The following is an 11,342-nucleotide window of genomic DNA, read 5'->3' as shown; positions in this document are numbered from 1 at the left end:
GGATACCGGGGTGACCCATGTAGGGACAGCCAGCACCGGGCAAGTTTTCCGAAGGCAGCTGGGGCAATACCAAAGCTGAGAACCTACCAAACCCTACAGGGATTCGAATCTCTTCCAGTCCTTATTTATTTAGGGACTGGTTTTGCTCCTTCTCTTGACTCAGATAGCAATCTCAGCCAGGGAAAGAGTCTATGCTTCTAAAAAGGAGCGGGGTGTGCAAATATGGGTGTCAGTTTCCTGTTTAAACCTTGTCTCTCTCTCTCTGCCCAGGCTTCATCCGGAGAGACAATCCGCAGCCCCTTGTGTCTGTCTAGCTACTAGTGTCTGTCCAGCTACCGTGTGTCTCTCTAAGAACTTTCACCCTCAAAGACAAGGGAAAATGGGACTTAGTTTTTCTTGTAGCAGCCTTGGAAGGTATTTTCTCACTATAAACACATTTCAGAGGCAGGTTTGTTAAATCTCTTCTTATGATATCAAAGTGTATAATTATTTGCAGGTGTCTGGTCGCAGGTGCAGCTGGTGGAGTCCGGAGGGGATGTGAAAAAGCCCGGAGACAGTCTCCGCCTCTCCTGCAAAGCCTCCCCGTTCACTTTCAGCAGCTACCAGATGCACTAGGCTCCCGGGAAAGAGCTAGAGTGGGTCTCCCTCATTAACACTGACGGAAGCGAAAGTTATTACTCAGATGCAGTGAAAGGGCGATTCTCCATCTCCAGGGATAACTCCAAGAGTGAGCTGTATCTGCAAATGACCGGCCTGAAGCCCGAGGACAGGACCTTGCTGTATTCCTGTGCAAGAAAAGGTACGGTGGAACGAGACCGATTGCTGCTAACACAAAACCCAGGCTGCAGATTCTCCTTGGGGCAGCAGCTCCACAAAGCAAACAGCCTGCGGCACAGACAGGACACTGGCTCTGTGTGTGTGTGTGTGTGTGTGTGTGTGTGTGTCAGGGGATGGGGGTTCTGCTGTAGTTCCCTAGCAATGTCCCCCTTGTTGCATGTAGCCGCACTGGGGCCGGCAGTGCAGAGACCATCGGATCCCCCCAAAAACCCTGCTCAGCTGGGATTCCTGTTATAAAAGCCACCTCCCCCATGGTAGGAGGGGAACGTGCACTCTCCTCCTGGCCATTACTATCTCAGACTCACTGGACAGCGGCTGTCACCTCAGAGAGCCGAAATGGGTGATGGGGCTGATCTACAGCCCTTGGGAACCAATCAAACGCTCGCCTCTGATTTCACAAGGGTTTGGTTGTTGTGGCCTTAAGAAGGACCTTACACTGTGAGAGCAGATCCACAGCTGGAATCAATTATCACAGACCCACTGGATTCAATACAGCAGCTACCCCTATTTATGCCAGCGGACCATCTAGACCTTTTATTCAAACAGTTAAACACTCTAGTAAACACATGGCAGCTATTCATCCAATGGGATTTGGGTGCCTAACTCCCTTAGGTTCCTTTGAAAATCCGAGTCTTTCATACCAAGCGGCTACATCTATACATTTGGAACTAGATAAGCATCCACTTTACTGGGGCGTCTTTTATTCTGGAAAAAATTAAAGCCTCTAGGCTCAGAGTTTAAAAGGTTCCATAGAATTTAATATGTCCCCGCCCCCCAAATACTTCATTATCTAGGTAAAAAAAAAAGAGACAAGAGATGGGATATCACAAGGAAACTAAGAGGTAATATTAGTCAGCATGATAGGCACTGGTCTTAGCAAACCACTGGTCTAACTGTTCTTTCTCTCTCTCTTTCTCCCACCTCTACATAGATTCACAAACACACATAGACATGTGTCTAGCGCAGCGTGCAGGGAAGGGTGAGCTGGAGTGCTTGGAGGTGGGGAGGGTGCCTTTCACTGAATTTCCGTAGTAGATGGTTACTCCACTAATTGGTGATAGCCACCGTAGCCCCTGACCGGGAACCGCCCTGACAGATCCAATTAATTCAATATCTCTCTATGTTGAACCCTGAGGTTGTACAGGTCAGTCTGAGGGATTCTCCGGGCTTTTCCACATCCCCTCCGGACTCCACCAGCTGTACGTGTGACAGGACACCAGGGAATAAACGCGTATTAAAATCATGTCCGTGTGAATTGCCAACAACACAACATTCCGCTGACTCTCTTATCCATACAGCCAGGGGGAGAAAATACCTTCTAAAGCGGCTGCAACGAAACCTAAATGGAGCCAAAGATTCATTTTCCCTGGTGTGGGAGGGGAAAGGTCTCTGGTGGATCGGTTGGTAACTGCACAGACTCAGGGGACTGCGGATTTTCTCAGGGTGCAGCCCTGCAGAGAAAGATTTAAACAGGAAACTCTCACCGTTATTTGCATTCCCCCCCACCCATAACAGATAAAACTCCTTCGCAGTGAATGATTTGATTATTGCCTTTGTCGGTCCATTCCCTCTGGGGCACCTGTCATTGGCCACTGTCTGAAGACAGGACACTGGGCTAGGTGGACCATTGGTCTGACCCAGTATCGCCTTTCTTCTGGTCTTATGATCTCAGGTCTTGGTGTGAGGATCCAAGAGTAGGAGCTAGACCAGGGGTGGGCACACTTTTTGGCCTGAGGGACACATCTGGGTATGGAAATTGTATGGTGGGCCATGAATGCTCATGGAATTGGGGGTTGGGTGCGGGAGGGGGTGAGAGCTGTCTGGGGGTGCGGGCTTTGGGATGGGGCTGGGGTGGAAGGGTTTGAAGAGTGGGAGAGGAATCAGGGCTGAGGCAGGGGGTTGGGATACGGGGGGCTCAGGGGTGCAGGCTCCAGGTGGCACTTACCTCAAGCAGCTCCCAGAAGCAGTGGTACATCCCCGCTCCCACTCCTATGCCAAGACACAGCCAGGCAGCTCTGCGCACTGCCCCGTCTGCAGGAACAGCCCCTATAGCTCCTGTTGGTCACGTTCCTGGTCAATGGGAGCTGCAGGGCAGCGCCTGGGGCAGGGGCAGCATGTGGAGCCCCCTGGATGTGCCTACATGTAGAAGCCGGAGGGGAGCCATGCCACTGCTTCCAGGAGCCGCATGGAGTGGGGCAAGCCCCAGGCCCTGCTTTCCGGTGGGAGCTCAAAGGCCTGATTAAAACATCTGGAGGGCCACATGTGCCCCCCGGGCCGTAGTTTACCCACCACTGAGCTAGACCCACTACTGGAGAAAAAATGAGTGGAAAATATTTGAACTCCTCAAGGTTTTAACAGACTCTCAGCCTTGGGCATTGCCCCAGCAGCGTGCTAAATGACATATGCTCTGTCTACAGGCCCAGCCCTGATACCCCTGAAGAGGACATGACTCTCCTTTTCTCAGTCAGGGAAATGTCTTTAATTTCTGTCAGGGTTTGACATCACGGCAAGGAACTTGCCCCACTCTGCCATGCTCTCTGCATTCTCACCTCCCTACATTTTCAAATACAGGCAAGAACAGATATTGGAAAGATGTTTCTTGGTATCCAGTTCACAGAAAAAAAAGTTGAGAGTCCTCACCTTCCTGCTCTTCCCACCCCTCCCCAGACATCCTCTTCTGTGTTTCTGATATTATTTTTGAAAGTGCAGATTTCATATTTTTATTGCATGTGCAATGTTCTGTTATTGCATTGTTGGCTGGGGTGCATCAGCCCAGGACCAGATCTATCTATTTGGGGGGAGGGATAGCTCAGTGGTTTGAGCAATGGCTTGCTAAACCCAGGGTTGTGAGTTCAATCCTTGAGGGGGCCATTTAGGGATCTGGGGCAAAAATTGGGGATTGGTCCTGCTTTGAGCAGGGGGTTGGACTAGATGATCTCCTGAGGTCCCTTCCAACCCTGATATTCTATGATTCTATGATTCTATCGAAAGGGGAATGAGGGTCCCCAGGCGAGCAGCCACCAGACAAGGCCACCAGCCCTGCTCTCTCTGACCCTAAAGACCCCTGACACCTCCCGTATGGAGCTGTTGCTTCTCTCTGCATGATCCCAATAAGCCCTACCAGACTTCCTCCCTGTTCCCTTACTAGCCCACTGCCCTCAGCACCAAACTTTGGTAGTTTGCTGTAATTAAGAGCAGCCGGTCCACGGTTACTATGTTAAATAGCTGGATCTTTACCTCCTCCTTGGACAGCAGCAGAAACTCTGGACTGTGATTGCGAAATGTGAGGTGGGTTCCTTTAGCCATGAGGCCCCTCTGAAAATCCCACCCCTGTGCTTTATTTCCAGTAGGGCCTGAGTGGTCTCTGCCAGGCCCGCTGACAGGCGGTGGCTAAGGGGGCAGTTGCCCAGGGGCCTCTGAGCCCAGTGCTCACACTCAGATCAGTGGGGATAGTCACCTGACCAAGGGTTCAAAGATAGCATCGTTGGAACCGCTCAGAGAGAGACTGAGGCAGAGTGAGAAGCAGACGTGGATTGGAGAGAGATCGGAGGTAGGAAAGACACAGAACGGGGCTCCCACTGAATGAGATAGAGCCTAATCCTTCTGTATGAGAGGGGGAACCGTGTTAGTCCGTACCCACAAAATCACAAGGAGGAGTCTGGTGGCATCTTAAAGACTAACCAACTTTTGTGGGCAAAAAACCCACTTCTTTAGACACAGTGGGTTTTTTGCCCAGGAAAGCTTATGCCCAAATAAAATGCCACCTGATTCCTCCTTGTTTTTGCAGATACAGACTAAAATGGATACCCCTCTGATACTTGTCACCGTGCAAGGCACTGAATTTAGTGATATGAAGTGGAATCCTTCTGTGATAGTCCCACCCCAAATTAAATTTAGGGTTAAGATACACTCTAGATTTAGGGTTCTAGTTGTGGTTTAAAAGTTCTAATAGGGTTAAATTTAGAGTTTAGACTTAAGAGATAAGGTATTAATTTGTGTTGCAAGTTACACTTAAAATTTAAGCATCAGGGGGTAGCCGTGTTAGTCTGGATCTGTAAAAGCAGCAAAGAGTCCTGTGGCACCTTATAGACTAACAGCATGAGCTTTCATGGGTGAATAACCACTTCGTCGGATGCATGTCACTTAAAACTTAGCGTGACACATCATGTTTAATATTAGGGCCAGATTTAGTATTACAGTTAAGATTATGGCAAATGTTAAAAATTAAGGGTATTTGTTAACCTTAGAATTAGGGAGCTAGTACAAATTTTGGTTTGTGTTCAGTTAAGTGTTAAATATTGGTTAGACTTTGTTGTTAGGTTTAAGGTCAGGCTTTACTTTTAATTACAAGGTAAGGATGGAGGGTGGGGGCTAGTATAAAAGTCAGGATTAGAATTTACATTCAGGATTAGAATTACTTTAAAGGGTAAAAACAAGATTTAGGGATACAATTAAGGTATTCAGAGTAGCAGCCGTGTTAGTCTGAGCTGTAGCTCATGAAAGCTTATGCTCTAATAAATTTGTTAGTCTCTAAGGTGCCACAAGTCCTCCTTTTCTTTTAACTAAGGTATTCATTTAGCTCTCAGGTTCATAGCAATATAAAGGTTAATGTTCAGGATTATCCTTAGGGTTAAATGTGGGAGTTAGGGAGAGGAGAAAGAAGATGAGAACTGGGCTCTTGATAGTCACATAGGAAGCTCAAATCTAGTGGTGCTGGCATCCCGACTGGGAGAGGAGTGTTACCCCAGTGATAAATTGCCAGCTCTTCTCTCAGCCACACAAAAGAAACTGAGTTCGCTCTAGGAAATAATTGGAGTCTCTTATAAGAAGGGAGATATGCAAATAGGGGGAGAGTTTCCTGTTTAAAGCTGTCTCTCTCACTTCCACGGCTACACCCGGATAGACAATCTGCAGCCTCTGTCTCTGGCCACTCACCAGACAATCTCCCTGAAAACTCTCCTCTCCAAACATAGGGACAATGAGACTTTGGTTATATCTTGTTCTCATTGCAGCAGCGTCTGAAGGTATTTTCTCCCTTCCCGTGTGTTGGATAGTCAGGAGATTGTTATTCTGTTGCCTTAGATACTCATGTTCACCTTAATTCATCTTTATTCCCAGGTGCCCGTTCGCAAGTGCAGCTGGTGGAGTCCGGAGGGGGTGTGAAGAAGCCCGGAGACTCTCTGCGCCTCTCCTGCAAAGCCTCCGGCTTCACCTTCAGCAGCTACTGGATGAGCTGGGTCCGCCAGGCTCCCGGGAAGGGGCTGGAGTGGCTCGCCTGGATTCACGGTTCTAGCATATATTACAGTGACTCGATAAAAGGGCGGTTCACCGTTTCCAGAGATGACCCCAACAGCCTGTTGTTCCTGCAGATGACCGGCCTGAAGCCCGAGGACACCGCCCGGTATCACTGTGCAAAAGACACAGTGAGGGGAATCCCGACACTGCTAACACAAAAATTCAAGATGCAGAATCTCCTTTCTGCCATACGCCGCGAGGGAGCAGCACTTCCACAAACAATCCACCCCCCGCACAGAAACGGGATCTACAACCAGAGCGAAAAAATCTCTCATCAGGTTTGAGATCTCTGTATTCATGTATGATCATGTCCATAAAAACTGCAACAACTTGACTACACACATGCTTACATTGACACTTATCAGACACTGAAGTAAAAATACAGACTGCACAAGAGAAATATTTGGGGAACCAATTGTTCAAAGTGTGATCATTAGAACTTGTTTCAGAGTAGCAGCCGTGTTCGTCTGTATTCGCAAAAAGAAAAGGAGGACTTGTGGCACCTTAGAGACTAGCAAATTTATTAGAGCATAAGCTTTCGTGAGCTACAGCTCACTTCATCGGATGCATTTGGTGGAAAAAACAGAGGAGAGATTTATATACACACACACACAGAGAGAACATGAAACAATGGGTTTATCATACACACTGTAAGGAGAGTGATCACTTAAGATAAGCCATCACCAGCAGCAGGGGGGAAAGGAGGAAAACCTTTCATGGTGACAAGCAAGGTAGGCTATTTCCAGCAGTTAACAAGAATATCTGACAGGTTTCAGAGTAGCAGCCGTGTTAGTCTGTATTCGCAAAAAGAAAAGGAGTACTTGTGGCACCTTTAGAGACTAACAAATTTATTAGAGCATAATCTTTCGTGAGCTACAGCTTATTTCATCTGTAGCTCACGAAAGCTTATGCTCTAATAAATTTGTTAGTCTCTAAGGTGCCACAAGTCCTCCTTTTCTTTTTAAGAATATCTGAGGAACAGTGGGGGGTGGAGGGGGGGAGAAATAACATGGGGAAATAGTTTTACTTTGTGTAATGACTCATCCATTCCCAGTCTCTATTCAAGCCTAAATTAATTGTATCCAGTTTGCAAATTAATTCCAATTCAGCAGTCTCTCGTTGGAGTCTGTTTTTGAAGCTTTTTTGTTGAAGGATCCTTGAAACAAAGCCCGTTGCCAGCTCTGTCCACATATCTATTCAGGGGACACCATCATAGGGCCTAATCACATCGGCCACACTATCAGAGGCTCGTTCACCTGCGCATCTACCAATGTGATATATGCCATCATGTGCCAGCAATGCCCCTCTGCCATGTACATTGGCCAAACTGGACAGTCTCTACCTAAAAGAATAAATGGACACAAATCAGACGTCAAGAATTATAACATTCAAAAACCAGTTGGAGAACACTTCAATCTCTCCGGTCACTCGATTACAGACCTGAGGGTGGCTATCCTTCAACCAAAAAAACTTCAAAAACAGACTCCAACGAGAGACTGCTGAATTGGAATTAATTTGCAAACTGGATACAATTAACTTAGGCTTGAATAGAGACTGGGAATGGATGAGTCATTACACAAAGTAAAACTATTTCTCCCCCCCAGCCCACCCCCCACTGTTCCTCAGATATTCTTGTTAACTGCTGGAAATAGCCTACCTTGCTTGTCACCATGAAAGGTTTTCCTCCTTTCTCCCCCCCCCCCCGCCCCCGCTGCTGGTGATGGCTCATCTTAAGTGATCACTCTCCTTACAGTGTGTATAATAAACCCATTGTTTCATGTTCTCTGTGTGTATATATCAATCTCCTCTCTGTTTTTTCCACCAAATGCATCTGATGAAGTGAGCTGTAGCTCATGAAAGCTTATGCTCTAATAAATTTGTTAGTCTCTAAGGTGCCACAAGTACTCCTTTTCTTTTTTCATTAGAACTTGGGTTTCCAAAGCTGCCTAAAAGTGATGACTGTCAAAATGCTTTTGTTGTTTGTTGAGGGATGGGTAGAAATGCTCTCAAATTCCTCTGAAAAACAATAAAATGCAACTGTAGATCAAACACACACTTAAAAGGTACATCAGGCTCCAAACACCTCTAGACTCAACAGAAAAACAGATTTTTCACCTGATTCTTCCCTTTTCACTTCTCTCTAAGGGCTGACCCACAGTCCTCTAAAGCCAGTGGTGGGTCTTTCCATTCCCTTCAATAGAGTGTAGCTCAGCCCTTCCATCCAGTGGGATGAGAGGGGATTCAAGGGAGCTCTTTGTACAGCAGTATGGTCAGGATGGCCCCACACTCACTGGGCGCTGCCCAGACACAGAGTTAGCACCAGTCCGACTCCCTCTCTTAAAGCCACCGGCCAAATAATTCCAAGCATTCAGGGAAAGGGTTTGATTCTCCGAAAAGGAGCAGGATATGCAAATAGGGATGAGAGTTTCCTGTTTAAATCTGTCCCTCTCTGCCCAGGCTGTAGCCTGAGAGACAATCCACAGCCCCTCTGCTGTCTATGCAGTTACCAGCTAAACCCACCTGAGAAGTTTCCCCTCCAAAAACAGGGAAAATGAGACTTTGGCTCCATTTTGTTATCATTGTAGCAGCTCTGGAAGGTATGTTCTCCCCTGAATGCCCTGAAGAATATTGAGTTACTGAATATAACACCAATATGCTTTAAACATGCCTTTATTTACAGGTGTCCAGTCCCAGGTCCAGATGGTGGAGTCTGGAGGGGCTGTGAAAAAGTCACCTTCAGAGACTACTGGATGAGCTGGGTCCATCAGGCTCCTGGCAAGGACCTGGAGTGGATCTCTCGTATAAGCTATTGGGACAGCAGTACTGTACAATACGCCAGCTCAGTCCAAGGCCAATTTACCAGCTCCAGAGACAATCCCAACAACCTGCTATATCTGGAAATGACCGGCCTGAAAGACACTGCCAGTATTACTCTGCAAGAGACACAGTGAGGGGAAGCCGCTGTGAACTCGGACAAAAACCTCCCATTGCAGTTGTGCAGAAGTGTGCTGTTCTCTTGGTTTTTCTTGTGTTTTTTTTTTTCAATGGTTTGCATGCAGAGGGGTGGGACTGTTTTCCCTGGGTGTTACTGGTTTAAGAAGGTGATGGGAGAGGGAGTTTGTTGTTACAGAGGCCCAGCGACGGAACTTGGGACCCCAACCAATGGCCTGGAGAATTGATACTCCAGCAACTGTTGACCAAGAGGCCAACCTCGGAAGTCACAGCCAGCTCTGGCCAGTGGGAAGACAATGGGCTGTGAAGAGAGGACCCTGATGACCTGACCAGCAGGTTCCAGCCAGAGAAAGACAGAGGACAACTGAGAGGAGAGGATGCCCAGGCAACCCTGTTTACCTGGATAGAAGAAAATGGACAGAGGCGGGGCTTGGGGGAGGTGATATCAGATGTCTAGCTGGAAAGCACTGCGGGCTCGGCAACTGGAGAGAGGGAGCAGGCAGACTCCTACCTGGATGCAGGACAAACATAGAGATGCTGTGCTGAGGGAGGCCAGGCCTGAGGGCCCTAAGAGTTTCCTATGCTGTGTTCATATGCTCAGTAAACCCTCCTGTTTTACACTGGCTGAGAGTCACTCTAGTCTTGAGAATGAGGTTGTGTTATTCCCTCTAGGAGTGGAGGCCCTGGGGGTCCAGAGCGAGTTATCCCAAGGGGAGTCTCTGACATGCTTCAAACCAAATGCACTGCTTCAGGTAGGATAAACAAACAAATGTATTAACTACAAAAGATAGATTTTAACTAATTATACGTCAAAGCACAACAAGTCAGATTTGGTCAAATGAAATAAAAGCAAAACACATACTAAGCTGATCTTAACACTTTCAATGCCCTTACAAACGTATATGTTTCTCACCACAGTCTGGCTGGCTGCCTTTCACCCAGGCTCTCCTCTTTGACCAGCACTTCAGTTGCTTGGTGTGGTATCTGTAGATGGAGGTGGAAGAGAGAGGAAGAGCAAGGCAAACGTCTTTCCCTTTTATCATGTCCTTTCTTCCCTCTTGGTTTGCCCCCCATCTCTCTTCCGGTTCAGGTTAGCATTACCTCATCGTAGTCCCAAACTGACCAAGGGAAGCGGGGTGACTCACTCGAGTCCAACAGATCCTTTGTTGCTGCCTAGGTCAGTGTCCTTTGTTCCTGTGAAGCTGGGCTGGGTTTGTCCCATACATGCTCTGATGTTCCTGGACAGTTTTGCCTGGGCTTGTTTTAAGCCATAAGGACACATTTTCAGCCTCATAACTATATACATTAAATTATAACCTATAACCTTACTATAACAACAGTACTCAGTGCATCATGAGCCTTCCAAAGACACCCGACATGACAAACTTTGCATTGGATACCACACAATCACTTTACAAGGGTGAACATGGGGTGCAGGGCATTCCCCCGAGATAGAGTGTCACAGTATATCTTATGCGCAGTCTAAACTGAGGAAGCACAAGAAACAATTTCAAATCCCACCTGACAGCCAACCAGATCTTCTTCCAAATAGAAGGTTATCTACTGCAATAGGCATTATTGCTTGGAAGGCTGTAAAATATTACATGACTCTCTTTGTTCTGCCCTATAAAGTAACTCACCATGACTAAACTTAGAATTAAATTCTATCCATCCACAGCTAAGATTTACTATTAAGGGTTTAGAGTTTACCTTAGGGAAGGATTAAAGTTTAGAGTTAATATTGGAGCTATGTTTAGGGTTAAAATAGTGGCTTAGGGTAATAATTAGGGTTAGTCTGACAGGATGTAGAGATAGCGTACAAATTTGGGTTAAGGGTAGGAGTTAAAGATAAGTGTTTGAGGTTAGGGTTAGTTTACACATTTTGTTTTAGCTGAAGTTTAGAGTTATAGCTTCCTCTCAGAATTATAGTTGGAGTAAGGTTTTAGTAATAGGGTGAACAATTCAGTTTGGGTGAGTTTTAAAATTTAGGGTTAGAAATTACCTTTATGGTGGTTAGGGTTCGGCTCAGGATTTACTATTAAATTGAAGGTATAAATTAATAATCAATGTAGGGTAAAAATCAAAAGATGGGGTTAGAGTTTAGCCCTAAAGTTAGAGGTACTTTTAGGGCTAGAGTAAAGATTTAGGGTAAGATTAGGTTTTACATTTCCTTTTAGTATTATGGTAAATGTTAAACTTGGGGTTAGGGTTGGGATAAAGAAGATGACAATTTGACCTCCTCAGAATGAAGTAGGAAG

The 11,342-nt window shown here is 46.5% G+C and overlaps 1 long non-coding RNA gene across 1 annotated transcript; it reads left to right on the top strand.

Annotated features, from left to right (window-relative positions):
* Positions 1–255: 255 nt before the first annotated feature.
* Positions 256–6,100, top strand: LOC122456484. Its single transcript, XR_006275408.1, has 4 exons — positions 256–414; positions 497–510; positions 554–556; positions 5,976–6,100. It is a non-coding gene; the product is annotated as an uncharacterized LOC122456484 (long non-coding RNA).
* The last annotated feature ends 5,242 nt before the right edge of the window (positions 6,101–11,342 follow it).

Source organism: Dermochelys coriacea, chromosome 13, assembly GCF_009764565.3.
Source record: "Dermochelys coriacea isolate rDerCor1 chromosome 13, rDerCor1.pri.v4, whole genome shotgun sequence".
NCBI classification, from domain to species: domain Eukaryota; kingdom Metazoa; phylum Chordata; order Testudines; family Dermochelyidae; genus Dermochelys; species Dermochelys coriacea.
The sequence above is the reverse complement of the archived record's forward strand: the minus strand, read 5'-3'. Positions and strand labels throughout refer to the sequence as shown.